Here is a 27,305-nt window from a genome sequence, read left to right as displayed (position 1 = left end):
CCACATGAATTCCAAATATATGTTTAGCACAGGTGGAATCTTTGATTGTGGAAAGAAGTTAAAACCCTTGCTACATTTAAAAGGAAGAGGAAAAAAAAAAACTTTAAAAGACAAAATATTTCATGCTAACTTTAAAATTGAGTACTTTGCTTTTAGTCTGTTCTGATTTCACTTTGAAATAAGGCCTTAGAGCCCAAGCTATAAGTCTCCTGATTCAGCAGCAGCTCTATTTCTCAAGTTGAGGCTGCTTGCCAACTTTGCAAACTAAAGAGGATTTGGGAACCCAGAAGTCCTGGATCATCTGTGCCATTTGGAAGATGCCACGGGGCTTTGGGTTCTCCTGTAACACCACTAATGGGAACAGAAATATGCTGATGTGCAGGGGAGACAGTGAAACCAGCTCTGACAAAGTTAATTTGAGGGCTCGAAGTCAACCTCTACCTTGGTTTTTGCACCTTGCTTCCCAGCAGCTCTAGGGAAACCACATTGCTTCTGATACTTCATTGTGCCCTGTAGGCAAGAATTCCTAGCTAGCACTGAGCCTCCTCAGGCCCACAGAGCTGCTGTGTTACCAGCTTGATGCCAGCAAGCCTGTGAGCTCCGAAGTCCCTGCCTATGAATGTGATTTGACTGTGAAAACAGTTGCCATAAGGCATTGCTGAGGCCAGAGGATTTAGCAGGATTTAAGTAAGGACTGAACACTTTTGTATAAATAACCTGAATATCCAGAATTATAGTTCTTAATGCTAATAAACATGTGGATATAAACCCTAAGCTTTAGGGTTTAAATTTTAGGGATCACAACAAAACAAAAACTTTCTAAAGGGTGACATATTCCAAATCTTACCTCTAATAGGTATTCTTATTTCTTTTTTTCTGAGGTATATGGCTCAGGCCAGAGGCAGGATGTTAGTGTAGACTGATCACAGGTAAGGTTCTGTGCATTGGTGTTTACCTGTCTTCTGTGGCTTCTTCTCTTCCTGCTCACCATGAAGACTAAGAAGTGATCTTGGTATGTCTGTTTATTTGCAAAGCATCATGCAGCATTACTAAGGAGACGTGCATGTGAGTGAAGTGTATGTTGGCATTGGCCCCTCTCGTTAGTTGAACTGCAACAGCGGATGCTCCCTGGCTGTACTCGTTGTTCCAGTAATTGGGCATCTTCACAGAAACATGTCAAAGGGTGGCAAGGAAAAGAAAAATCTCACCTTTCATTAAGTTTGCTTCTGTGGCCTGAAATTGTGACTCAGCTTTCAGGCATGAAAAACACCCATAGTACCACACCTCTCTGGCACAGCCAGGTGCATGAGCACTCCAGAAGCTTACTCTTGAGGGAAACACTGGAAAGGCACTTGTTCTCTATGCCTGAATAACATCTAGTGTTGTCACCTCAGGCGTTTTTCTGTCCAGCCTTGTTAGCAAAAGAGTGTCATACAGAGCTGTTGCTTTGCTTGCAATAGCATTGCAGCACATAAAATAAAGGTCAGTAGCTGTGACCTAAAGAGCTTAACAAGAGAATGCACAGATTTTCAAACAAACAAGCTGCAGTCAGTGATGCCCAATTCTCTTTGGTGCAACTAAAATCTTTCCATCATCCTTTTCCCAGCTTATGGGTGGGAAACTGAACACATCCAGAGAGAAGAAGTGATGGAGATCCTTGTGTAGTCTAGAAATGGAGTTGCTAGTAGGGCTGTACCTATTCTGGCCTGCTGCCCTTGAAATAATGTTCTTCAGGATTTCATAGGTGGGCTTCCAGTGCTATTTCTTCCTATTTATTTGTTTCTGATGATCTTCTTTTGAGTTAGGAGTGTCATAAATACATGTACCTCATAGCATTACCAGACGGGTCTTACGCTTTGAATCAGTTGAAGTAAGCATCTAGTTCTTCAAGACGTGGTTCTATTAGCTCCTTCACTTGTGAACATGGGACAAATGTCCTCACTTAGGTGAGAAAAGACTCATAAAAGGAGATCCTGTAGTCTGCCTTGCCAGATTCTACATAACCAATGATTTAGAGCAGCATGAATTACAGAGGCACTGTCAATGTAAATTACAACTTTTCAATGCCTGGTAGAAGTTGCTGTGTTTCTTCCTTCTTCATTTAATGAAGGATGCTTTGAGGTCAGAAAGTGCTCAGTGAGTGAAATGCTGTGATTTCTGCTAAAACTATGACTTCAGGCAAAGGGTTTGGGTTGGGTTTTATTTTTTTGTATGAGAAGGCAGAATGGGTCCAGGCATATTTTTTTTCCTTTCTCCTCTGTTCATGTGAATAAGAAGGCAAGGATATTGCCATGTTCATTATATATGCAAGAGTTCTACCTGCCTGCAAGAGCAGAGAGATGCCTTACAGTGCTGCTCGTTCTGCTACATCACAACTACAAATGTCACGCTCCTTTCAATGTCTTATGTCCACTGAGATCTGTAATTAGGTGCCCATCATGGTCACATAGTCCAGCAACACTTGGATAAAAACCTCCAAAGCAAAATCTTGCCTTTCTTGTAATTTCTTTAGCTATTCCTGCTCACAGCAAAGTCCTGGGGAACTTTGGCAAGGCTTTTATTCTTTCATTTTGGTACAGTGTGCGCTACTATACATTAAGATATATCTTTAGTGCCAAAAGGGACATCCATTGAGATCTAAGCATATTTCCTTTATATTTCCTCTTTTAAGCATACCTACTTATTCCTGTCATTTTTATCTGCTCCCTTTGCATGAGAAGGGAATGAGGCTTCCTCCTTTTACAGGTCAGGAATTTCAAACCCTGTGGGACAGCACAGAGATGCACTCTCTGGGTTAGCTAATGGCTTTGTTGTGTTACTCACATGAAAAGCTATTTTGCCTTGATTTCAGCCTTTGTTCTAGGAGATGCTCCTTCTAGTAAAGATGGCAAATAATGGAAACATTTTTCTTTTGTGCAAATTCATTAGTGGGCCCAGGCCTCCCAGTTAACTGCATTGCTGGAAGTAAGGGGAGTATCCCACTTGCAGAATGATGCTGGGATTAGCAGCTGAAAGATAACTCCCAAGTAGGCAGTTTCTTCTATTCAGTTGAGCTACTTCTGAAGTAGGAAATCAAGTGTTGATTTTGTTTCATATGCAAACATATCTGGGAGGATTCTAGCTAGAGCATATTTTGTGCACAGTGTTTTAATTGTCACTGTAGTTGATGGAGTGATGTTAGCCACTAAAAGGCTATGAATAGTTTCCTAGTTGGACAGTTGGTTATGATGCATCAAAGTAATATTTTGTCTCTGTTGCTAATGTCCAGTGCCATTCCCAATTTCATGTTTCAGATTTTACAGGCTACAGCTTTCTTCCTCTTGTCCAGAAGTGTCTATAAGGGCTTGATCTACTGAATCCAGGCCATGCTGATGTGACATTTCTGTCTTTAAAGATGTTCAAGAGAACCTCTCCAGTGAGGGATGCAGGAAGGCGAGAGTCAGGGAAGCAATTCTTTAGATGTTTCTCCTGTGTGAACTGCCCTGTCTGGTGTGTGTGTGGTTCCATGCAACCTGGCTGTCACACTTCCAGTTTCAGAACTCATCTACTTGCAAGGGTTTCTGTCCTGGTCTTTCTGGTACAGTGTGAGCAACAGATCTTTTGTTATAGAACTTGATGTTAAGTCCATTGGCTAGCTAAATACTGTTACAACCATTTGCTAGATTATATAATAAGCAACAAACCTTTCTGCTGGGTTGAGTACTTAGGCAGGTATGTTCTCTTGTAGCTTAGGATGATAAAACTGTTGGTTAGTTTTCATCAGCTTTGCACAGAATGCTGGAGTTCTCAGTAACACATCCTGTAGCTCAGATAGTACAAAGTCTGTATGGGATTTCAAGGCACATCAACTGCTCTCAGATGTTCTCTGCTGTACTCTTGAACGTATGTGCACAGCTATGACATTTTTGACCATTTTTTTGAAGCGAAGCAGAGTGAGTATCCCTCACATTTGTGCAGGTTGCTACCAGTGATAGAACTGAGAGCTGGATTCTTGGTTGTTACACTGAATTCCAGTTGGGTAAATTAGGTGGGGACTAAAACACATCAGAACTGAACGAAGCCTTAAAAGGATTAGAAGTAGTAACTATAATCAAACAGTTAATTTTATGCAACTTAAAATAATGCCTGCTTACTTCTTTTGCTTGTGAAGTATTAAATCTTCTGGTGTGTTATACCAGTTCAGAATATAATTTTTTGTTTAAGGCTTTGAATTCAAAATTAAAGACTTCTGAAAACCTTTTTGTGAACTGTCTTGTGAAGTTTATGATGACAAATAGCAACTTGTAATTGATTCTTCATACATTAGTTGCAGATCCATTTGAGCATGACCAGGTTAGCTGGGAACTTGCTGCTAAGTTCCTTGAGAGCATGCTGGAAGCATAACATGCTTTCTAGTGTCTCTGTGACCACAATCTCTAATCTCAAGGGCAAAGAAAAAGAAGTAAAAGGAAGGATGTGTTTAATTAGAAGGTCTTCAGAACTGATTGCTTGAAGTGGCTAAAAAAAATGGCAGCATAATTGTTGCAGAGATTTCTCTTCAAGCTTCTTGGCCCAGAACATGTTCATTGGCTGCTCTGAAGGTAGGTTTCCACATCAGGTAGATACACAGAAAAAAGACAAAACCTGTCTGTTAGGTAGGCTTAATGCACAGCAGGTAGTGTAGAGAGGGCAAATTTAGCATGCTAGGAAGCAGAGATGAAGCTTGAGAAGTATATGTGGCAACAGAGAGAGTAACCTTGTCCTCATGAGATCTAGTAGAATTGCAGCCTTTGTCCACAACAATAAAGTTACTTTGGCCCAATTCTCATGCTTTGTGCTCCCAGTGTTAAAGTTTAGCTGTCACTTTCCATTTGCTGCTGTGCCTAAAGGTTGTAGAGGTGAGTACCTGGAGGCTGGACAGCTGGGCATTCAAGAAGAGACAATCTTGGCTTTGCTGCTGCCCTTGAGGCATGTCTCATTGTGCATGTCTGTGCCTCACTTATCTGACAAGACCTTTTTGCTTTATCTGCCTTGCCTAAGTCTGCAATGGAGGCCTGCTAATTTCCAGCATGTCTTATATGATAGCTCTGTGGAAACAGAGGAAGATTTGAAGCTGAAAAGTTATACTTTCTTTTGGGGCCCTGCACACTAATGCATACTTCATGTTCTTGACCCTACTTCATATTTGTCACAAATACTCCTCTTGACCATTCTTTTGAAATTCTGATGACTTTCCAGGGATGCTCCTGAAACACTTAACTTGAGATCTAGTGCATTTCTTCACCTTATTTTTTCTCCATGAGTTTTTTTTTTCAGTTCCTGAAGGCATATCTAAGCAGGAGATTTAGCTGTGATTCCTTTTATAAAATCCAGAGTGAGCTTTCAGGTACTTGTATCAGGTTCTCAGAGATCAGCAATTTATCTGATGTGATGGAGGAGACTATACAATCTGATGTATCATCTCTTAATCTGTCCACTGGCAGACGAAAGCCACACATCCATTGATCATGATGCTGATAAATATGGGGTGCTTTGCAGGGTTCAGATACTGAGGGTCTCCCCTATAATATTGCTCCAATATTTAGGTTTTCTCTAATGTTAGCAGCAGACATTAACATTTAACCCAAGGCTGACTATTTGGAGTTTGTCTAAAAGACAGATATATAAACCATGGAAATATGTGAATGCTTCCAACTAAGAGTTGAAGATCTGGTAAAAAATAAAGATGTTGGAGTAGGAGGTAAATGTGCATCCTGCCCTGCATCAGGAACAGTGTGGCCAGTAGGATGAGGGAGGTTACTCTTCCCTCAAAACTGGTCAGGCCACACCTTGAGTACTGTGTCCAGTTCTGGGCTCCTCAATTCAAGAGAGGTGTTGAGGTGCTGGAACATGTCCAGAGAAGGGCAGCAAAGCTAGTGAGAGACCTGGAACACAAACCCTATGAGGAGAGGCTGAGGGAGCTGGGGTTGTTTAGCCTGGAGAAGAGGAGGCTCAGGGGTGACCACATTGTTGTCTACAACTACCTGAAGGGAGGTTGTAGCCAGGTGAGGGTTGGTGTCTTCTCCCACACAACCAGCCACAGAACAAGGGGACACAGTCTCCAGTTGTGCCAGGGGAGGTATAGGCTGGATGTTAGGAGGAAGTTCTTCCCAGAGAGAGTTGATTTGCCATTGGAATGGGCTGCCCAGAGAGGTGGTGGAGTTGCCATCCCTGGAGGCGTTCAGGAAAAGACTGGATGAGGCACTTAGTGCCATGGTCTAGTTGAGTGGCTAGGGCTGGGTGGGAGGTTGGACTGGATGATCTTGGAGGTCTTTTCCAACCTGGTTGATTCTGTGATGATTATTTTTATTGACTATGTATCTTGTGCTCGTATTTTGAAATGGTAATCAAATTCAATTAATATTTTAACACCACTATTCTTTTCAAAACTGCTTTTCAGATATCACGTATTTGATGCTGTAAGCCTCATTTCTCCATGTTTGAATGATCTCTGAACAGTGTAGGGTTTTCATTAATTTTTTCATAATTTGAAATTGTCCCTATCTGTAGATTGTTCTCAAGCAGCTTGTTATAACTACACAGAATACAACATTTGAACTGTGTTTGTTACTTTGATTGGATTAAACTAGTACTTGCAATTGTATTTAGGTGTAGATTTCAAGCCCCGGATTTGATTTCCACAAATATTTCCTAACATTGGGGATTTTTTTTTCTTGCCAATGGATCTGCTTGCTTAACTCCTCACAGAAGCAGCTGAAAACATTTGCTGGTTATTGCTACTGCAGTTATTTTGGAGGTATTAGACTATTTCAGTTAATCCCAGTCCTATTTTTACATGAATAATTAGAAAAATAAGAACAGAGACTATGATATGCCCTGGTCTAGAGTCTGTGAAGCACATTACGAACCTTCCTGTAGAAGAATAAAGAGCAAGTGGAGTATAGCACTGCTTTAGTGACGTTGCAGTAAGCACTCTCATTCATATGGGTAGGAATGTCTAGAAAAAATAATCACATACATAAGGTGATTAAGACAAGTAAACCCAGCCTTTCTGCTTTGTTGTTAAACAAAGATGTTATTCTCGCACTTGTAAGATTTAGTAAGACATTAAGCATGTGTGTGTGATGTCAAGATATTGGCTCTAGCATGTGGTTCTTACAGCCTTTATAGTTTGTGATGACATAATTAGGTACATTCTGTGAAAATAACTTAAAATGTTACTGTCTGTTCCAATGAGTTGAATGTGTTTGATCCAGGATATCTTGCTGGAACGTTTGCACAGCCTTTTGTCTGGAGGCTTGAGGAGGTCAGAAGTGGAGTCGTGTTCCGTGCAGTCATGTCTCCAGGTCTCTGTGTGTTTCCAGCATCCAGAGATGCTGTCACCACTGAGTGTCTGATAAAAACCCAAGATCCCTGGCAAGAACCATCCTTTGGATTTCCTGGCCCAGTGAACAGCTGTACCTTGTTGCAGCTTGCAGGCAAACTGGTGCTCAGCTTGGAACTGAAACTGCTGGCTTAGATATTTAGAGGTACGGATCATCAAGCAGTACTTAGCTTGCTAAGGCAAAGCTCTCAAGGTCTTTTTGTTTGGGGGTTGTTGTTGTTTGTTTGTTTGTTTTTTTCTCCCTTGCTCTATCTTACAACTGTCTATGCAACTCATGTAATTAGTTTACCCTTCAATTTCTGGCTCCTAGTCATTAAATACTTTGCACTTAGTACACTGCCATTCTACTCAGGATCTCAAAGCACTCTGAGACCTTAACTCACGACACCTTCTGAAGCAGATACATAGGGCATCTGTTTTATAAGTAGCTCAGGTGGAATGCAGCTCACCCAAGGTAAGACAAGTATGTCTGTACACAGCCAAGAATAGGTTGCAAGTGTCTAGGTTTTGTAATAATATATATTTTGGAAGTATTATAACTTAAACCAAACAAGAGAAAAAAGAAATAAAAAGGGAAGCATACAGTCGATGAGCTGTTACTAAATTCCTAGTGTTCACTGTCCAGTGCCACCAGGAAAAAAAGTCAGTAGGATTTTGGCTTGAAATCCAAGCTAAGATTGTGTATTTAAGTTAAATCTTGCCAAGGCTGTTTGTAATAATATGACACCATGGTCCCTTAAAGCTGTCTCTACAGGAGCTACATTTCTGGAGGCTAGCAATTTTTTTTAAGGCTATGAACAAAACAGTAGTAGTTGAAGTCCTTCATCAGTCTGGAATTATTCTAACTGTATCAACTCCTTGGTTGCTATAAATCAGTTCTTACTCCTGTTCTGTGGTTGTGCTCAAAATGAGCAAGGCCAGTTGTAAATGTTCTTGTTTCAAAATAGAGATTATTTCAGATGTAAGACTCAGCAGGATCTTGACAATGCACTATTTATAAGAGTAATTGTGGTTAGATTTCATAATATAAGAGCTTGCATTGGGAGGGTTACTAAAGTGAGGCGTGTGTGTGTGGTGCTCCCTGGATCCCAGAACAACGACTGGTTCAAACTGCTTTTTCAAGTGTGTTGCCAGTCAGCCGAGAATGGAAAAAACCCCAGAACGTGCTCCAGTTTGGACTTGGCCACAGTGGTTTTTTTCCCTTTCTCTCAGGAACTCAGCTGGCCTTGTGCATATGTTCAGGGTGGAGACTTAGAGCTTTTGCTGGGCTCTCCAAAATGCTGTGGTGAGGCTGCATTTGTGGGTTTTTTAAAGCTGCGGTCATTGTGCTAAAACAGCTGGGCCCTCCACACAGAAGTTTCCATCTGGAGTTCTGAACCAATCTTTTTGAAGCTCTGTGAATAAATCTTTTGCTGTAGGGGAGGGACTTACAGTACTGAACTTTAGTCAGCCAAGATCAGTGATCACACTTGGATGGTCTCTCTCTGTGGGTTGTGGTGAGACACACTGAGTCAGGCTCCAGCATCAAATCACCTGCTGGAGGAACTGCACCACCCATCCTCCAGGCCCCACCACAAAGCATGAACCTGAAGCATATTTGATCACCCAGATTAGGCACCTCTAATACCTCATATGAGTTTCCCTCCCAGAACTCTTTTGGAAATTGCCAGGATTTACTATAGGTACCTGGTTTTCACATACTCCCGGCCAGATGAAGGACCACAATCAAAGTTAGAACATGGCTCTGCAACCTAGGATAATCCAGATGTACTAAGAGGAACATACTGTGGGGGAAGTGAGAATAAGGGGTGAGTAATATTGTGTAGCTGCTTTGGGAAACAGACACACACCCTCCACCCCTATGCCGGTGTTTAATTATCTTTCAGTTAACAGTTACACATCTGGTAAAAGGCAGAGGCTTAAATAACAGCTCCTGCAGGTGTATACCACCAACTCTATCTGGCCCTCAGTCAGCCTTTCTCCATCTTCTGGAACTTGTTGAGCTGTATTCAAAACAGTTTCGTCACTCCACTGACTACAGTGCAGTTACTGACTGAGGATTCAGTCTTAGAGTGAGACAGAACCTCAGAGAAGTTTCATCTGGATGTCTGTGGCTTGGGAACAGCTCTAATTATAAGTAATGACTCTTCTTTGTGGTCCTCTGCTGCAATACAAACTGTTTTAAACTAAGTTACAGCAGAAAATAGTTCCCAAACTGCCTCTTGTTTCTGCACTACTCGCATGAGGGTCAGTGTGTGCCTGACTGCTTGGTGAGCATGTGGCTTTCTCCTCTTCTTGAGTCCCAACAGAGCAATAACATATAGCTGATGTTCTTTGCCTTCCTCAAGCCATACAGGCAAGGAGAACAGATGAGAGGAGCCATGGACCAGCAAAACTAACCAGAGGGTAAGGAGGGAGGTTTCCATATCCTTAGAGAAATCTGGCATGGATTTTCCTACTCCTGGAAGTTCTCTGTGTGCCCAGCAACATAGTCCTGAATGCAGACCTGTGCTTCAACAGCCTGGCTGAACCCACAGCTGTTTGTTTTGGGAATGGTTGTCCTATCTGCTCCATGTTTAGTTGAATGTAGAATGATGCTTGCACAGGGAAGAAAATCAGTGTTTTAAAATAGTATGCCATCAAAGTCTGGTCTTATAAATGGCATGTAGGCAGGTAGTAAGAAAAGGCAGGATAGCTGTGGCATCTTAGAGGCAATACCTTGCATGCAGCTGGTGTGTTTATATTTGTGCAAGGAGCTATTCCCTGAGGTGCCTGCCTCATCTGACTGTATGTCTAATATAATTCCCTTAAGGCTGACCTCTGCTTTCAGCACAGAACGCTGTGGGATTACCACTGTAGCTGAAATATTCCATGCATCCAAGTGTCCCGCTTGCAGAGAAATTTGCTAAGCGTGTTCTCACTGTGGGAACTTTCCCAACTCTTTCAATTGTTTAAAAGATATACTGCTTCCCTCATCCTTAGATCATCCTTTGGCTCATGCAGGACTGCTGTTACTTGACTTTCTAAATTTAGCAATGTTAGATACCTTGAATTATGAATATAATGCCTGGCAAAACTGCCACTCAGAGAAGAAAAGGAAAGAAAAGGTTTCCCTCCTTCACAATCAATTCCGTACAAAGTGCTTTCATTTGATGAAGAAATGTTTTCTTTAAACCATTTTAAAAAAAATAGAACTATGCTAGACAGCCTCACTAAGATGTGTTGGCACAGAACAGGACATGAAGAGAGAGGAGGGAAAAACACCAAACATGTGGAGCATTACTACTACTGGGCTGAGGAACAGTACCGCTTCTTACTGAGAAACTAACTGGACCTTGACCAAGGACACAGAAAATTGGCAGCATTTTAGATCTTAGTACAGAGTTTGTGCTTTAATGATGGCTGACTGAAACCTGAGCATTGATGTAGAGATTACATATGAACAAACCTGTCTGAGTCTAGTTTTCTTTTTAAAATAATAGAGCCTTAAAGGTAAAACCAAGTGTGAGAAACGCACAGATATTTAAGCTACCATCTTTTGCTTTGTAACTAGCAGATGGTGTGACATGGAGACCTCTTAATCTGTGTATATATAAACAAGTGTCATGCCTTTTTGGCTAATACAATATTGCTCATGTGAGATGCAATGGCATTACTTCATGGCTCTTACCTCCATTCTTTGGTTTATGCTTTTACACAACAATATCCTCTAGAACTATGATATATGTGGTTGGTTGGGTTGGGTTTTTTTCTACATTGATACCCACATCTGCTCTGTCTTCTAGGCTCTGGAAACATTCTGCCATGCAAAATGCAGTAAGATAAACATGAATCACTTCCTCTGTACTGCTGCTTTGTGGTGAGTCCACAGACATTGGTTTTGAGACCTTCTGGGTAGACATTGTTATTTCTGATTTAGTTTGAGTCTGGCTGTACTTCGTGTCCTGGGAGGCTGCTCCAGACTTTTTAATCCATTGGTTATCCATACTGTGTATGACTCAGTAGATGCCAGGGTTCCTGTTTGAAAAGTGTTCTGCTGCCTCCATGGGAAATCCTGGGCCAAGTACTGGCCACACTCCTCCCTGCCCTGTGGCCTAGACATGCATGATGGTGGCTCTCTTCTCTGTATAATGTCTATGTAATGGGGTAGTGCCCTCAGGGCTGGGGAACTGATGTGCTGTGAGTGTGTCTCTGTGCCAGAAAATCCTTCTTTTTCTGGAAAGATAACCCCTTTCCCTGTACACACAGAGGTTTCTTTTCTACTCCTCAGTTCTTTCAACAAGACTGCTAGAAACCTTTCCTTGCTTTTGGACCTGCACTTAGTAGGGAAGTAACTTTAACTGTCCAAGCACAGGATGCAGCGTAATCAGCATCCTCTCTCCTGTTTTGCCACCTGCAATATATCTGCAGTAGCCTCGGGGACTGTGTTTGCAGAGCCGTGTTAGGAGAAGACCTGTTCTCCTCTGAGTGATTGTCTACATGCATCTCTCATGATCTTGTCCCAGTAGCGATGCTCCAGTGCAGTCTTCAGCTACCCTCTTCCCACCTAGATCTTTGGAATTAATTAGACTTCTTTATCTAGTGATTCTAGCCACAGACTGGAGTCTTCAAACCATGGCACTTCCAATTGTTGTGTGGCATGGGGTTTTTTTCCTACTTTTGCCACACGTAGGGCACTTTAACATGAAAATAAGACATGGCTTTCACAGTGCTTTCCATCTTTTAGAGTCCAAGCACGTTAGGAAAGAGGACAATGTTTAGATAGCGCACTAAGCACAAGGAATAACTATTAAATAGAGCTACAGTGTTCTGCTATGGTTAAACAATGAACTCACTGATGATTCCTCCAAAGGTTCCTGCTATGACTGCAGGAGTTTAAGAGGTGCCCTGATAGTTACTCAGCTTTCTCAGCAGACATGCAAATGGTTAATTCCTAACTGCCAGTAGATGGCTCCCAAGAGCATGGTCCATAGGCTGTTTTCCCAAGGCACCTGAAGCAGAGTTTTGGTGTGCTGTAAACCTCTAGTGCTCCATGACCTACCAACTGAGTCTGTCATCAGGATCATGGCACTGGTCCGTCACCAAAAGGCAACACAAATGATGTGTGCTATATGGCAAGAAGTCCCAGTTAGATAGTGATGATGGAGTGGAAGAGTCACGCTAACGCATACCAGCGACAACAGATAGAGATCCTGAAGCAGCAGCTGTGTTGTGGAATGACTCGGCTGGTTCTACATCAGTAATGCTGGCTGAGTGGTGGTAAGAGACGGTGCAAACCCTTCAGTGTTTCCATGCTGGCAAGCTAAACCTGACTGCTCTTTGAATGCCTCCAAGAATGAGACCCCTGATTTCTCTTCCAGAAATAGAGATGATAAATAATTGTTATAACTGTCTGCTTTTTATAATTACCTCCAAATGGTTTTTTTTTCCCAGGGATTCTAATTAAGTTTTACATTAATTATAAGTGTGCAGCATCCTTTTACCAGCAGAAGAGCCTTCTGGGAATCTCTGCTGTGTTGCAGCTTTAAAGGCCTGGGTTTAGTCCATTTGCTGAGGCCTGTGCTCCTCAGGGCTACTGTTTTGTTTGACTCTCTCATTAAATATCCTGAGAACTCTTGTTCTCCAGGGTTTGAAGTCCTTAATAAGATTTGTATTTTTGAAGGCAGATGCAGTTCCCTGGGAAAGCTGGGGAGATATTCTCTTTTGGCATTAGGGGAATGCTCCATCAACTGAAGCCAATCAGGAATACTGGCAGAAGAGGTTTTATTTGTGCGTGGGAAATCTGCCATTATTAACAAAACAGAGACAGGCTGAGATTCATGAACTGGAGACCAGTTTCCTCTGCCATAGTGAGACAACATCTGGAGCATTGGTCCAGTTCTAGGCTCACCACTTGAAGAGGGACTGGGATACACTAGAAACGGTCCAACACATAGCTACAAGGATGATAAAGGAACTGAAACATCTGTCTTAAGAGGAAAGGCTGAGAGATCTGGGGCTGTTTCATCTGGAGAGGACTGAGAAGGGATATTTATTCATGTTTACAAGTATCTGAGGTGTGGGTGCCAAGAGGAAGGGGCCAGTCTCCTCTCAGTGGTGCTCTGTGACAGGACAAGGGAAGGTGGGTACAGACTGAAACACAGAAAGCTCCACCTCAATGTGAGGTAAAACTTCTTCACAGTGAGGATAATGGAGCACTGAAACAGGCTGCCCAGAGAGATTGCGGAGTCTTCTTCTCTAGACCTTTACAAAGCCGATCTGGACATGTTCCTGTAGGACCTGCCCTAGGTGATTATGCTTTGGCAGGGAGATAGGACTCTATGATCTTTGAAGGTCCCTTCCGACCCCTACCATTCTGTGATTCAAGGGTGGCACTCCTTGTCTGGTTCCCATCTCTGGAACTGTCAAAGACATACCAGCACAGAATGCAGGACTACTTGGTCAGAATGAACAGAGGGGACAAGGGAAGAAGTTGAGACTGAAGCATGGAGAGTGCATGACAAGAGCTCTGTATCTGCCAGGTCTGTAGAAGAGGAATTTCCTATTTGTTCTCTAAATGATGACATATTGGTGTGGGGGCAGTTCTGTTGTGGGCCTATGCAGTGTTTGGATCTTTCTCTTTCCTCACAGTACCTAAATGCTATGATAATGCAAATCTGAAAATACCATTGAGAAGAAGAGAGGACCCAAAAATTATCTCTTCTCAGAGGAGAACCACAGGCCCTTATTAGTACAATTCTCCCTCAGAAGACAACATAACTGTGCTGTCCTGCCTATATTGCTGCCTTTTTTCTCCTGTTGCATCATGCTCATGGCTGATGATGGCTCGGTAGCAATGGTCATCATAAAGTCATGCTACACTGCTCACACCCATGGTCAGTTGGTCGAGAGAGGTTCTCCTCCTCCTCTACTCTGTCCTGGTGAGCCTGCGTCTGGATATTGTATCCAGTTCTGGGCCTCTCAGTTCAAGAAGGACATCAGGGAACAGCTTGAAAGAATCCAGTTCAGAGCCATGAAAATGATTAAGGGAGTGAAACATCTTCCTTATGAGGAGAGGCTGAAGGAGCTGGGTCACTTTATTTTGAAGAGGAGACTGAGGAGTGAGCTCATTAATGTTTATAAATATGTAAAGGGCAAGTGCTAAGAGGAGGGAGTCAGGCTTTTCCTGGTGATGCCCAGCAACACAAGGGGCAAGAGGTGGAAGTTGAGGCACAGGAAGCTCCATGTAAACATGAGAGAGTTATTTCCCTGTGAGGGTGACAGAACACTGGAACAGGCTTCCCAGGGAGGTTGTGGAGTTTCCCTCTCTGGAGATATTCAAGACCTGCCTGGATGCAATCCAGAGTGATCTGCTATAGATGGTCCTGCTCTGACAGGGGGTTTGGAGAGGATGATGTTTCAAGGTCCCTTCCAGTCCCTAACTTTCTGTGATTCTGTGATCTTCAGTATGACGTTGTCAGACACAATCTTGTCTCTGGGATTTAGGCAATGATACATTAGGTGAACAAATGTCTTGAAGGTATTGGCAGTGTATAGGTGTATATGCACTGCAGCATTTTAAAGTTATGGGCATAATGTGTGTGTGGGAAGATCAGTGTCCTGCTTTATGGAGGCTGTCAGGTTAGAAACTCTTGGATGTTACTCTGACCTTGTTAGTGAGGAATTTCCCCACTTTTTATCCGTACTTGGGCAGGGGGTGGGAATTTACATCATCTTGCTCTTGTATGTGCATCTGTGCGTACACACATCTTGGTGTTTAAGAATACAGATGGTGCAGCCAGCGTGGAGAGGCAATATTTCCTGTTTAAGTGCAAGTTGCTGGATGAATAAAAGGTACCATTTACCTTTTTTTTCAGTGGCAACTAATGGCCTTAAGTCCCTGATGGGTTGATGTAATGGTTTAATGAGTTTGTGTGTAATGCATTAGCCTTCAGTAGAAGTTTGGCTGCTGCTACCTTACAGGAGTGTAGTCCAGCATATGTTTTAGGTACATTATTTCTCAAATAAACCAGCCACCTGAGGGCAATTATCGTGTGTGCAGTGTCTTTTTACATAGTGGCTTTTTAACCACAATATGGACAGTGAAACTGAAGACAGGAGTTAAAGAGACTGAGTGCTAGGTACATCAGCACTTAGGTAGTCTTCCCCAGATAGGTTTCCTTGCTTTTCAGCACATCTGAATAGCCTCCTAGTGGTTGCAGCTACTTCCCTTTGGCAAGTAGTGTGGTCCCAAAGAGCAAAACAATCCCAAGACTTCCCACCAATGTTTGTGACTACCAGGTGTTGTGAGGTAGAGACTGTGAATGCAGCTGTTCAGGGATCTACAGGAAGGCTGAGGAATTCACTGTAGGTCCAGTAAGTTGATTTTCTTTGACAATTCTGATGCATCTTCCTTTGGGCAGATGCTTTGCAATGGTCTTGGTTTCATTCTCGATTTTGATGTGATATTGTCTGTCAAAGAGGAATCCTGTTCCTCAAACTGTTGAAATGGTAGGTGTATCAGTGAAGTTCTTACTGTGATCCTTGGGTGCCTGCATTGGAGAATGGGACATGAAAACTCAGCCTCTTTTGTGCTGGAACACTTGGCTGTTTGGTGGCAATTCTATACAGTCGTTAAGAACATTTGCCATAATTGACTAAACTCTCTGGAAGAATACAGATAAATAGAATAACTTTTGGGTTGTTTGGGGGGGGGATTTTTTTTCTTTGGCAGGGGGAGTGGGTTGTGTGTTTGGGTTGGGGTTTGTTTGTTGGTTGTGGTTTTTTTTTAGCTTGGTTTAGTTTTCTGTGTGTGTTTGTTTGTTTGTTAGTTTGTTTTTTAATCTAGAAATCATAGAATCATAGAACCAACCAAGTTGGAAGAGACCTCCAAGATTATCCAGTCCAACCTAGCACCCAGCCCTAGCCACTCAGCTAGACCATGGCATTAAGTGCCTCAGCCAGGCTTTTCTTGAACACCTTCAGGGACGGTGACTCCACCACCTCTCTGGGCAGCCCATTGCAATGCCAATCACTCTCTCTGGCAAGAACTTCTGCCTAACATCCAGCCTATACCTCCACCGACACAACCTGAGACTGTGTCCCCTTGTTCTGTTGCTGGTTGCCTGGGAGAAGAGACCAACCCCCACCTGGCTACAGCCTCCCTTCAGGTAGTTGTAGATAGCATTTATACATCTGTTCATTTAAATAACTAACCTCACCACATGTTATACTCACTGGATATAAAATCATTAATTGGATATCTCAAATGACAAATTTGATCTCCAATGGGAGAGTCTTACAGTAATCAGTAAGTTCTGCATCCGTCTTGGTGCATAAGTAAGTTGATTTAGTTTGTGATCACTATGGCACATTGCTTTAGTAAGCACATTTTATACATCTATGTTTTGTTCAACTCCTTTGGCTTTGATCTAAGCTGCTTTTAAAAGCCTTCTTTATGGATGTGGAGATGACACATGGTAAGTGAATATTTCAATTATTTTTCTGCCATAATGAGCTGATTGGAATATTTTAATTAGAGAAATTAGATCATTGGTTGTAAAAAGAAAATAGTGATGAAGTCTATATCATTCATTGGTTTGCTGAGAGGGATTAAAAAGCCAAAATGTCAACAGTTTGTCCCACTCTGGTCTGTGTCACTGGATCTATTCACTTCCTCTTCACTCTAATATCTCTCCACTAATCTTGGCTAACAGAAAACAATGTGAGCTTTGCTGCTTATTTCGTTTGTCTGTCTGGGAAAGTAGAGGGAGATAGAGAGAGTGGCTTTGAACCCCTTCTGGGCAGTTTCCTTCATCCAGGAGGGAGTTTGGATGTCTGTATTATTTCTAATTTGAATATAAGTTTAAATAGTTGTAAATATATTGTGTATATATATGCTTGTACGTTTTGCTTTGCTGCAAATGTAGCTTCACCTTACTTCCAAATCATCTGAGCAAGTCTGGTAAATTTCAATTGTATGTGTGTGTGGAAGTTCTTAACGTATCACACATAAAGACAAAGTGTAAATGTTAAGTATTTCTGAGTTACCATATCTGAAATCAACTCTAAACAAAAAATAGACCAAGTCTAGGTCTTTGAGAAACAAATTTGATGAATGGCTCCAGATACAATCATAAAACCATCAGACTTGATGTACTACTCTTCTATAAATCATCAAGTTGCCATAGTGAAAAGGTTATGGTTGATTGCTAGCTCTTGCAGATCACTGAATTAATAACTTGTATCCAAGTCCACCTTACAAGTCAAGATCTAAGACTATAAAAAAAACAGTTCAGCCATTTATTCTTTGTCATACATATGAATTTGATGCATTAATGAGAGAACAAACCTATAATGTAGAAGTCACTGCTGATTTAGCCCAGGAAAGGACTTTGGACCTAGTGATAGTGTTCTTTGCTAAGGTAAGGAGTAAATCCCTAATTTCTCAACCTTTTTATTTGATTGAACCATTTACTCTTGCATAGGAATAGATGTTTGTAGAAATGAAATTCCTGACCTAATGCAGGTCTCAAGAGGATAATTGCTGCCGTTTTGTGGTTCTCCAAGCCTGGGATTTGTTGCCAGAGCAAATTCTTGCAGGGGAAGACACCACTCAGTGTAGGCCTGGACCAAGGGTAGATCTGGGGAACAGGCAGTGAGTTGGAATAAGTTGTCCTTCATTTGGGACGCAGAGATTTTGGGGAATGACCCTGATTGGGGAAGAGTAACCTGTCAGACTTAGCACATGTGCACAATTCCCAGAGGAGAGGGTAGCAGTGACAGAAGACTTTGTTAGAGGAAAATCAGCATAAGCTTTCTTCACATAGCACTGCTGCAAGTTATCAGTGGCATATTAATGAATAAGCACTCTGACCTTGGTTACAGTCATTATTTTTATAGAGCTGTTATTTTTCCTTACTCATGTGTGGATGGCTATCCCCATTAGGTGGAAAAAGGAGCTAAAGAGCAGAGAAAAAGTAGCTTACGAAGATTGCAGTTCCGCTGTTATGCTTTTTGTAATTTGTGAAATTCAGTAATCTCTGAAGATCAGTGGGAGGAAACTGAGAGACTTGGGAGAGGGCTGAACTGTGGCTGATAAGCATTTTTAAATGTGCAGGCCTGCATTTTTTTCAGCACAATTCCTGTAATGCAGGAATAAAAAGCTAAGTGATCATAATAACCCTGTTTGACCCTAGGATGGAAGAATCTTCCTAAATCTGATTCCCGTTCATTAATACCAAGTCAGCAAGCAGCACAGATATGATCTGGATCAAGTGCCAAATTAAGCAGAGCACAGTGTGGAATTTATGCTGGGTTTGTGCCAGGTGCAGGAGGAAGGACAGACAATACCTAATCCAGCACAAAATAAAGTAGAAGTGAGATACCTCTTTGTTTTTTATTTGTACTTTTCTTTTTTGTCCACATTTGGTGGAAGCAAGTTTACCATATCTCAGCACTTTGCTGATGGGTTTGATCTAGGATGGACTTCCTTAAAACCAATTTCTATTCTATATGAAAGAGTGATCTTGGTCAGCAGCTTTGAGCAAGTCTTATCCTTCAATATTGCGAGCTGTACCCTCTTCAGTTTTCTTAGGGGTTGTCCACTTCTGTCAGCTGTGGAAGTGCAGGAAGTCAGGGGTTCTGCGAGCAGGGCTTTACCACTCATGTTTATTACACTGGAGTTCTTAGAATTATCTCTTTTTGGTTCCACTCTTTGCAGTTGGGCAGTCATCACCTGTGGATTATTTTGCTTACAGTGGTAGACCCAGGCTGTGCTTTTGTAGCACATTTTAGTATTTGCCTTACCCATATATACAGTTTCGTTATCCCTCTGTCAAACGTGATTTTTACACTGAGAGAGTATGGCTAAACTTGCTAAGTTAAATTAAATGCCAGCCTTGCAAACTTAGAGTTGGAGATCAGGGAGTGCTGGAAAAGAGCTAAATGATTTTACAAGTACTTGGCATCATTATGCACTCCAAGCTCCTGTGTGAAAATAAAAGTGAAAGGCATTGCTCTGTGCTGCTGGCCTTATCCTCAGGATTTGTGCCACTGACATAGATCCTGGACTGCTCTTGCTGCTTGAACAGAAAATGTGGAGTTGTGTTTCTGGGCTTGTCTCTTGCTTTGGACTTGCAAGCTTGCACCTCAGAGACAAAAGTCCTCTCAAATCACTCTTTCAAAAATATATATTGTGCATCCTTATGAATCTGTGCTATGCTTGTCATATCAGGTTTCATGAAGCCTTCCCTGCCATTGTAGAAAATGTGTTGCTTTTGATGTGGCAAAGGCATGGATCAAGCTTCTGAAGACAAAAGCGCTGTGAAAACAAGCATTGCTCATTTTCATGTGATATAAATTTGCAAGGAACAGCTTCAGACAGGTATGAGATGTTGAGTTTTCTTTTTTTTTAGGGTGAAAATGAAAATGCCTTTTTGCCAGGTTTTTGTCTGAGAGATAGCTTCATCATCCTAATTTGTGCGAGGCTGAAATCGCTGCTGTTTTCAGCCGTGGAGGTAAGCTATACACCTAATGATGGAATGGTGTTTTATGTTGCTTTTGTTTCCCAAAAAGCTTGTCCTTCTCCAAACTGCAGGACTACACACATTGCTGAAGTTTAGTTTCCAAAATAGGCTCTTGTCATACATTTGGAGAGATGAAGTTTGGCTGGACTGGGGAGAAACGGCAACTATATGTTGTTTCTATGGGAAGTATTTATAGCTGTTTATGAATGCAACTGCATTCCAGGAGTTTAAAAAAGACATGCTGAACAGGATATGCAGTGTATCTCCTTATTTGAACTGGCTTTGAAAAAAATACCACCATACTCCTTATTTTAGCTTCATTTCCTGAGGAAACTTGGCTTAAAAGATCTTGCTCAGTGCATGTGTGCACACATGTCTCTCTTTGCTCTTAAATTCTTGGTGCTTTCATTGGTTTTAACCAAATTTGACAGAAGTTCTCAGGATAATTGGTTCCTACAGAGCTTAGAAAACTGCATGACTCACGGAAGTAAGTAGAGGAGTTATGCTGTTGATGCCCACATTGACATAAAAGCAGCCACGTAAATGTATTACTGGACAGTGGAGTATCGGCAGAGGAGAATGACGTTGTGAATGCCTCAAATGTGGAGGAAAATCTGCGCCTCGAGCATGCACAGCATTAGACACAGAGAGTTCAGCTGTGGATTCCTGATAGGAAACCAACCAGTTTTCATTAGTTTTGCTTCTCAGGGAACTTCAGTATTGCTGAGAGTTAGTAGTAAAACTATGTCAACAGATCCCACGACCATTTATTCAGCATATTAATGTTTTCATGTCTGCAAAACTCTGGGAAAATTAGCATTGTATTTAAAATACAGCTGTATTTTTAGCTCATATTTTTCTGATGAAATCTCTTGTGTTTGTCCACAGCTATACAGCTCTCAATGTGTAAACACAGTGTATTAGGCTTTCCTGAATAATTGCACACTAAATAAAGTCAGTTTAGCTAACAAAGCAGAGAACTTTAAAAAATGACAACTATTTTTTTCCTCTGGAAAAGCAGTAAAAGAAAAATAATAAAAACAATAGCAACAATAATAATAATAATGTTGTAATAATAATTTTAGGTAATAATGATATAATTCTAAAAAAACATTAAATATAACTATTATAATAAAAATATAGTAGTAGTAGTAATAAAACCCAACCATGATAATAATCATAATCTGAATTGGCTTTAATCTGCTCAGTACAATTCCATATAGAGACAAGAGCCACATCCTTAGCAGCAGAATTTCATGACCCAATGTGAATTTGCAGTGGATTGTTTCTTCTCTGCCCAATGAAGTAATCTGCAACCCGTCAAATAAAACAAAGTGTCACATGTAAGCAGTAGATTCAAAGAGTGAGGCTTTTAAGTAGGCATTAGATACCCTGAGACCAAGGATGAGATTGCAAGGTCTGGGGAAACTGTATGGCAGACAAACCAGCTTCTAGTTCCCTTCTGTGATTTGGCATTGTCAGCATAGAGGCATAAGATGGATTGTTCTCAGAGTCCATGCAGTGATAAAATTATACAGTTACCTACTGCTGATTTGATCAACATGGAGGTGGTTTCTCACTGCCTCACCAAGAACCCTGGAAAAGTGCATTGTCCCAGTTTGTGGCCATAAGCTACCCATAAATGGAGGGCAGAAATGACTCTTGCTCCTTTGGAAGAGCAAGAATGAATATACTGCACACTGCTTGGAAGTTTAAAGGGAGATTCTATTTACTAGTGCATATATGCAAAAGGCAATATTGCAACATCCTGGGATGGCCAAGTCCATCCCCTGGGACAGGACTTAACCCCTGTAGTTTTCTGAAGGGAACCTGGAACCTCTCAAACTATCACAGTGCCTTTGTACACTTCCTAGAACACCAGTGAGGTTCTCTCACAGTTTTTAATTACATAACAGAAAAATGTAAAACGTTGGTGCAAAAATAGAAACCTGGCAGTGTGCAAATTTACCTCTGTGGGAGCCCAGGAGAGTAGCTAGTGGAATGTTTAGCTGGTGTTCACATCTACATGGGAACCTGGAGGGTGATAAGTGATGTTGTACCTTGGGACCATGTGTGGAAGGATGGGAGCTGGAGATAACGAAATGCTGTATTGTTGAAGCAGTTGGGCAAAAAACTGCCAGTTAGAATCAAACAAAAGAGTGGGTTCCAGGGTTTGTAGGCTGGGGGAAAGTGATGCCAAGCATGTATGAGCCTCTCAATAAATAGCCACTGGTTCTGCAGTATGAGGCCGTTCTGGCCCACTTGCGGCAGCGGTCACCTCCTCGCAAGCTGGTCTGTCAGTTTGTATCTCGGCTTTCTGTGTTTGGACCAGCAGGCTCTGGGATCAACATACTGCACGATACACGCAGGAATAGTAACATACCTCCAGCTGAACTCCCCAGCCTTTCTTGTCTTCATTTTCTTAAATCCCTTTTATATGTAAGCGTTTGCCTCCTTTGAACATGTGATGCTATCCCATTTTCATCTTGCTGGGTGCTGACACACATTCCTGTCTGTCTGCTGAGTTGTTGTCTGGATTGATATTAATTAATTATATTGGTCAATATGGCTGTGCTTGGTAAACAGCTTCCTGAGGACATTACATGTTTTCCCACTAGTGATGTTTAGAGTCCAGAAGATTACAGTGTTAGACTATTGGTATAATCCAAATCCAACAAATGCTAACTTTTTGTTGTGTGTTTTAGAAGACAAGGGCTGGATAAGGAGAAGTGGGAGAAGAGAGGAAGAAACAACAACATTGCTCTCACATCAATAGCAAGGGCCTCCCTCTCACACTGAGTGGCCAATGCTGACAAGCCCACAATATCTGGTGTTGCTCAACCATGGCTAAAGGGAAGTGTACCTTTTCCTGATACAAGTCGGAACTCTAAGATATGTTTCTTAATACTATTCATCTTCATTTGCATAATTAGTTTCTCTGAAAGTGATTCAGGCATTAAGATGCATCTGCACAGGCTTTTTTCCTGCCTGCAAAGGTAAATCCCTCTGGTGAGCTGAGCATTATAAATTTAAATCCAGGATGTGGGCTTGGTTGATGTACTGTACTTAGCAAGACAGGTACAAATGATTGGGAAGAAAAGCTTGCTCTGAATCTTGCTGTGTTCCTATACCCAAAGGGTTTTGCTTTAAAGAAGATTACTAATGTTTTAAGATTATCTTAAGGTAATATGTAAGTAATTAAGGCACCATCAGCAAAAGAAAGTTTTTTGAGCACAAGCATTGCTTGACAGCAATCTTAAATAATCCTGAGGATGATGAAAGTTCAAGATGAACTTCTCAAGCAGAAGAGAACCGAGTAGCCAAAAGTTGTTGATGTGAGCATGACTTCCTGTGTAGGGGTAGAAGTTAACTTAGAAGCAATTGGAACCTGGAGATGTCAACGTCTACAGGTACTCTAACATCTTTTAGAGCTACATTATTTACACTGCTTGTGGAGAGGGACTCATGTCTAGATCTTGCCTGGTTAAATTGACTTTGCCCACTCAGCAAAACTGTTGTTTGTTTGTGGTTTTATTTTAAACATATAATTAGTATTTCTCTCATTTAAAACATGCTCAGTTCTAAGCTCAGTTGTATCTTTAAGATTGCCTTCTTTTTTCAAGTTCATCTCCCTCTAAAGGTTGCTGGGAGGTTGCAGCTCATACTCTGCACATCTGAAAGTATTAGTTTACTCCTTGGTCCTGTGCCAGCTAGCCACCTTCCACAGAGCAATAGTCCAATACTGTAAAATTCACTGGAAATTAAACAAGCATTTCAAGTTATGCTCATGGAATCTGTGCGAGTGTACTAAAAGCATGACCACATCTGGAACAAACCTTTTGTCAAGAGCTGGCCTGAGGAAACAAGTTTCTGTAAGAAAAAGGGGGTTCTGAGCAGGCACCTCGACATTCTTTCGTGCACAAGCTGTAAGTAAGAAAAATTATGTATAAAGAAAGCTCTCTTCTGGCTCTGAAGAAGAAAGGGCAAAAGCTAACTACTGAGAATCTTAATTTACATAACTTACATACATACAATAACATTTATGCACAGTATGTGGTCAGGAATAAGAACAGACCACCCAGGGAAGGGGTGGAGTCACCATCCCTAAAGCTGTTAAGAAAAGTAGACATGGCACTTCAGGACATGGTTTAATCGGGCATAGTGGCATTGGGTTGATAGTTGGACTTGATAATCATAGAGGTCTTTTCCAACCTTATTGATACTGTGATTCTATATGCAGCAAATCATATTTGAGCTTTGTTCTGTGGATCAGTGTGTGTTGTGTTGGACTCTGATTTTTAAGAAGAAGCAGCAACCTCTTTCACCTAAACTGTGATGGAGATGCTCAGCATAATGGTTAACCTGAATTAACAGCTGGTGTGTTCACGTTAATCAAGTTTTAAGGAAACAAGGCAATGCAAGTATGGTCTCACAAGTAGAGTGAAGGTTTTTGCTGGCCAGTAGGCATTGTGCTGGGGGGGCAGCTTCTGGGGAGTGCAAGAATCCATTCCAAACAGCTGGAACAGGAGAAAGCCTGCTTTGGTGATTTAGCTACTATAGTTTTTCCATAGGTGCTGAAATTACTTTGCCAGTTTGACGTCGCTCGGATCATGCAGCTTTAGATATCCATTATGCAGCTTAACAGAGATAGTGGAATCTTAAGTTTTACTTAGCTTTTACTAAATGTTTTTTTGTTTATTGCAGTTCAAAACCTTTCTTCCGTGTTTCCAGTATCTCTTGGGAACTTGGCAAATAAGGAAGAGCATATGGAAAAGAAAAAGATCAGAGTTTTTCACATTTGTTTTTGGAAACCTGGAAATGAGTAACATTTGAGATGAAGTTTTACAAATGAAATTTACTTGAAAAGAAGGACATTCACCTGCTTAGGAGACCAAAAGATTTTGCCTGTAGAAGCCTAATGTGACTATTGCTGCTGACATCAACAGTATTCTTCACAAGTTTTACAAGGCCTGGCATGAATGTCCAAGAAAAGGTAAACTTAGTGCTTATTTTAGGTTAACAATTAAGTCTCTCAGGAATCTATGAGCTCAAATACTGGTTTTCTTTTTTAATTATTCCTTTTCATCAGTAGGAAAAGAATGAGCTTAATTTTTTTTTTTTAAGTTGCTTGCTTATTTCTTTATATATTTCTATTTATTTCAGTTTGATCAACAAAGGAAAAATCTATCATGAGAGTTTTCATGGGGATTACTGTTCTTAGAAGCCTAGTGCCAGTTATGAGAAAGCAGCAGGAACCTGAGCTACAGTTTTGCTGATCTGGTACCTTTTTCTTTTAAAAGCAAACCCCTCCATTTATGAGCTCATAATGACAGGAACTCGTTATCCATGTGTTAACCTTCTGAAGAAGTTGTGTTTACATAGCTAAGATGTTTCATAGTTTAGGCAAACGACGCTAAGGACCCTTTGGCAGCTGCAATTTAGTATATAACAGCTCTTTGCAGTTTGTTTGAAGTGGTTAACACTATTTAGCTTTTGTGGACAGATCCACAAACCCCCCCACAGTTCTGCCTAAGTAACAACTGTGGTAACTAAAACTTTCCTCCAACAATAAAATTCTTGTGTCTAATGCAAGAAAAACAAACCCATTTATAAATAAACTGAGTAAACTGTTTATAAATAAACTGAATGTAAGCAAAGTCTTTACTATTCTCTAGAGCAGTCCATACCCTTGACCGTAAGTGCTACAGAAAGCTAACAAATAGTTGTGTCCTGCTGTGGGACCCTCATCATGGCTAGGTCCAAACCTGGCAAAGGACAAAAAAAAATAAGAAGGGCTTTTACAGGTACCTTAATCAGCAAAGAACAGTCAAAGGAAGAGTACCCACTCTGAGGAGTGCGAATGGAGATTTGAGGTACTCAATACTTTTTTTAGCCTCAGTCTTCACTATCAATCTTGCTCCATCTCCCTGCCAAGTCAATGAACCACTAGCTGCCTACCAGCTGGGTAAAGCCCCTCCCACTGCAAGGCAAGATGATGTTTGGGACCACCTGAGGAACCTGAACATACATAAATCTATGGGACCTGATGAGATGCATCTCAGAGTTCAAAGGAATTGGCTGATGTAGTTGCAAGGTCACTCTCCATAATATTTGAAAATTCCTGGCAGTCAGGTGAAGTCCCTGGAGATTGGAAGAGGGGAAACATTACATCCATTTTAAAAAAGAGTAAAAAAGAGGACCCTGGAATTTGCCAAGCTGTCAGCCTCATCTTTGTGCCTGGACAGATGACCCAAGAGATCGTCCTGGAAGCTGTACTGGAACACGTGGGGGACAGAGAGGTGACTCAAGATAGGCAGCCTAGCTTCACTGAGGGTAAGTCCTGCCTGATCAACCTGTTGGCTTTCTATGATGGGGTAAGAAGGGAAGACCAACATGTATCATCTATCTGGACTTTTGTAAAGCCTTTGACACAGTCCCCCACCACATCCTTCTCTCCAAGCAGGAAAGATATGGATTTGACTGGTGGACTGTCCAGTGAATAAGGAATTGGTTGGATGATCACATACAAAGGGTAATGGTCAACGGCTCAATGTCCAAATGGAGACAGGTAACAAGTGGTGTTCCTCAGGGGTCTTTACTGGTGGATGAGAAGCTGTACCTGAGCCAGCAATGTGCACTTGCAGCCCAGAAAGCAAATTGCATCCCGGGCTGAATCAAAAGAAGTGTGGCCAGCAGGTTCATAGAGCTGATTCTGTCCCTTTGCTTTGCTCTGGTGAGACTTCACTTGGAGGACTGTGTCCAGCTCTGTGGCCCCCAACAAAAGAGAGATGTGGACCTGTTGGATTGGATCCAGAGGAAGGTCACAAAAATGATCAGCGGACTGGAGCCTCTCTCCTATAAAAGAATTGGGGCTGTTCATCCTGGAGAGACCTCACAGCTACACTTTACTGTCTGAAGGGGACCTACAAGAAGGCTGAGTAAGAATTGTTCAGAAGGGCTTGTAGTGGTAGGATGAGGGGCACTGGTTTTAAACTGGATCAAGGTAGAATTATATTGGATGTAAGGAAGAAGTTATTTGCAATGAGCAGTAAAATACTGGAACAAGTTGTCTAGAGATGTGGTGAGGCCTTGTCCCTGGAGACGTTCAAGATCAGACTTGATACGGTCCCCCACAGACTAATCTAGTTGGTGATGTCCCTGCTTATTGCAGGGGGGATGGATTAGATGACTTTTGAGGATCCCTTCCAATTCAATGCAATCCATCTTGCTGATATTCAGAAAGCCACATCAGTTAGACTATCAGGGTAAGAGTCTATTTGGATTATCTGCTCAAAATAATATGGAGGAACAACTTAATGCTGAGGACAGGGGCACGTGTCCATTGGGATTCTTTTGAGAATAAAACATTAATTGCTTTTTGTCCCTGAATAGAGTTTCAGTAATGAAGGCTTCATTAATACTGTGAGTGCCTGCAC

The 27,305-nt window shown here is 41.6% G+C and overlaps 1 long non-coding RNA gene across 4 annotated transcripts in view; it reads left to right on the top strand.

Moving 5' to 3' along the window:
• Window positions 1-27,305, top strand: part of LOC135184862 (uncharacterized) — a 53,619-nt gene that overhangs the window by 9,948 nt on the left and 16,366 nt on the right. For 2 of the 4 annotated variants that reach the window (XR_010306227.1, XR_010306228.1), the window contains exons 1-2: window positions 22,595-24,862; window positions 25,998-26,202. This is a non-coding gene — a long non-coding RNA (uncharacterized LOC135184862). Of the gene's footprint in view, window positions 1-22,594; window positions 24,863-25,997; window positions 26,203-27,305 lie in introns of those variants that run through there. The other 2 variants (XR_010306230.1, XR_010306229.1) reach the window with 2 other exon arrangements.

The sequence above is a fragment of the Pogoniulus pusillus genome, chromosome 21 (assembly GCF_015220805.1).
Source record: "Pogoniulus pusillus isolate bPogPus1 chromosome 21, bPogPus1.pri, whole genome shotgun sequence".
Taxonomy (NCBI): Eukaryota; Metazoa; Chordata; class Aves; order Piciformes; family Lybiidae; genus Pogoniulus; species Pogoniulus pusillus.
This window is presented reverse-complemented; position numbering and strand designations above follow the sequence as displayed.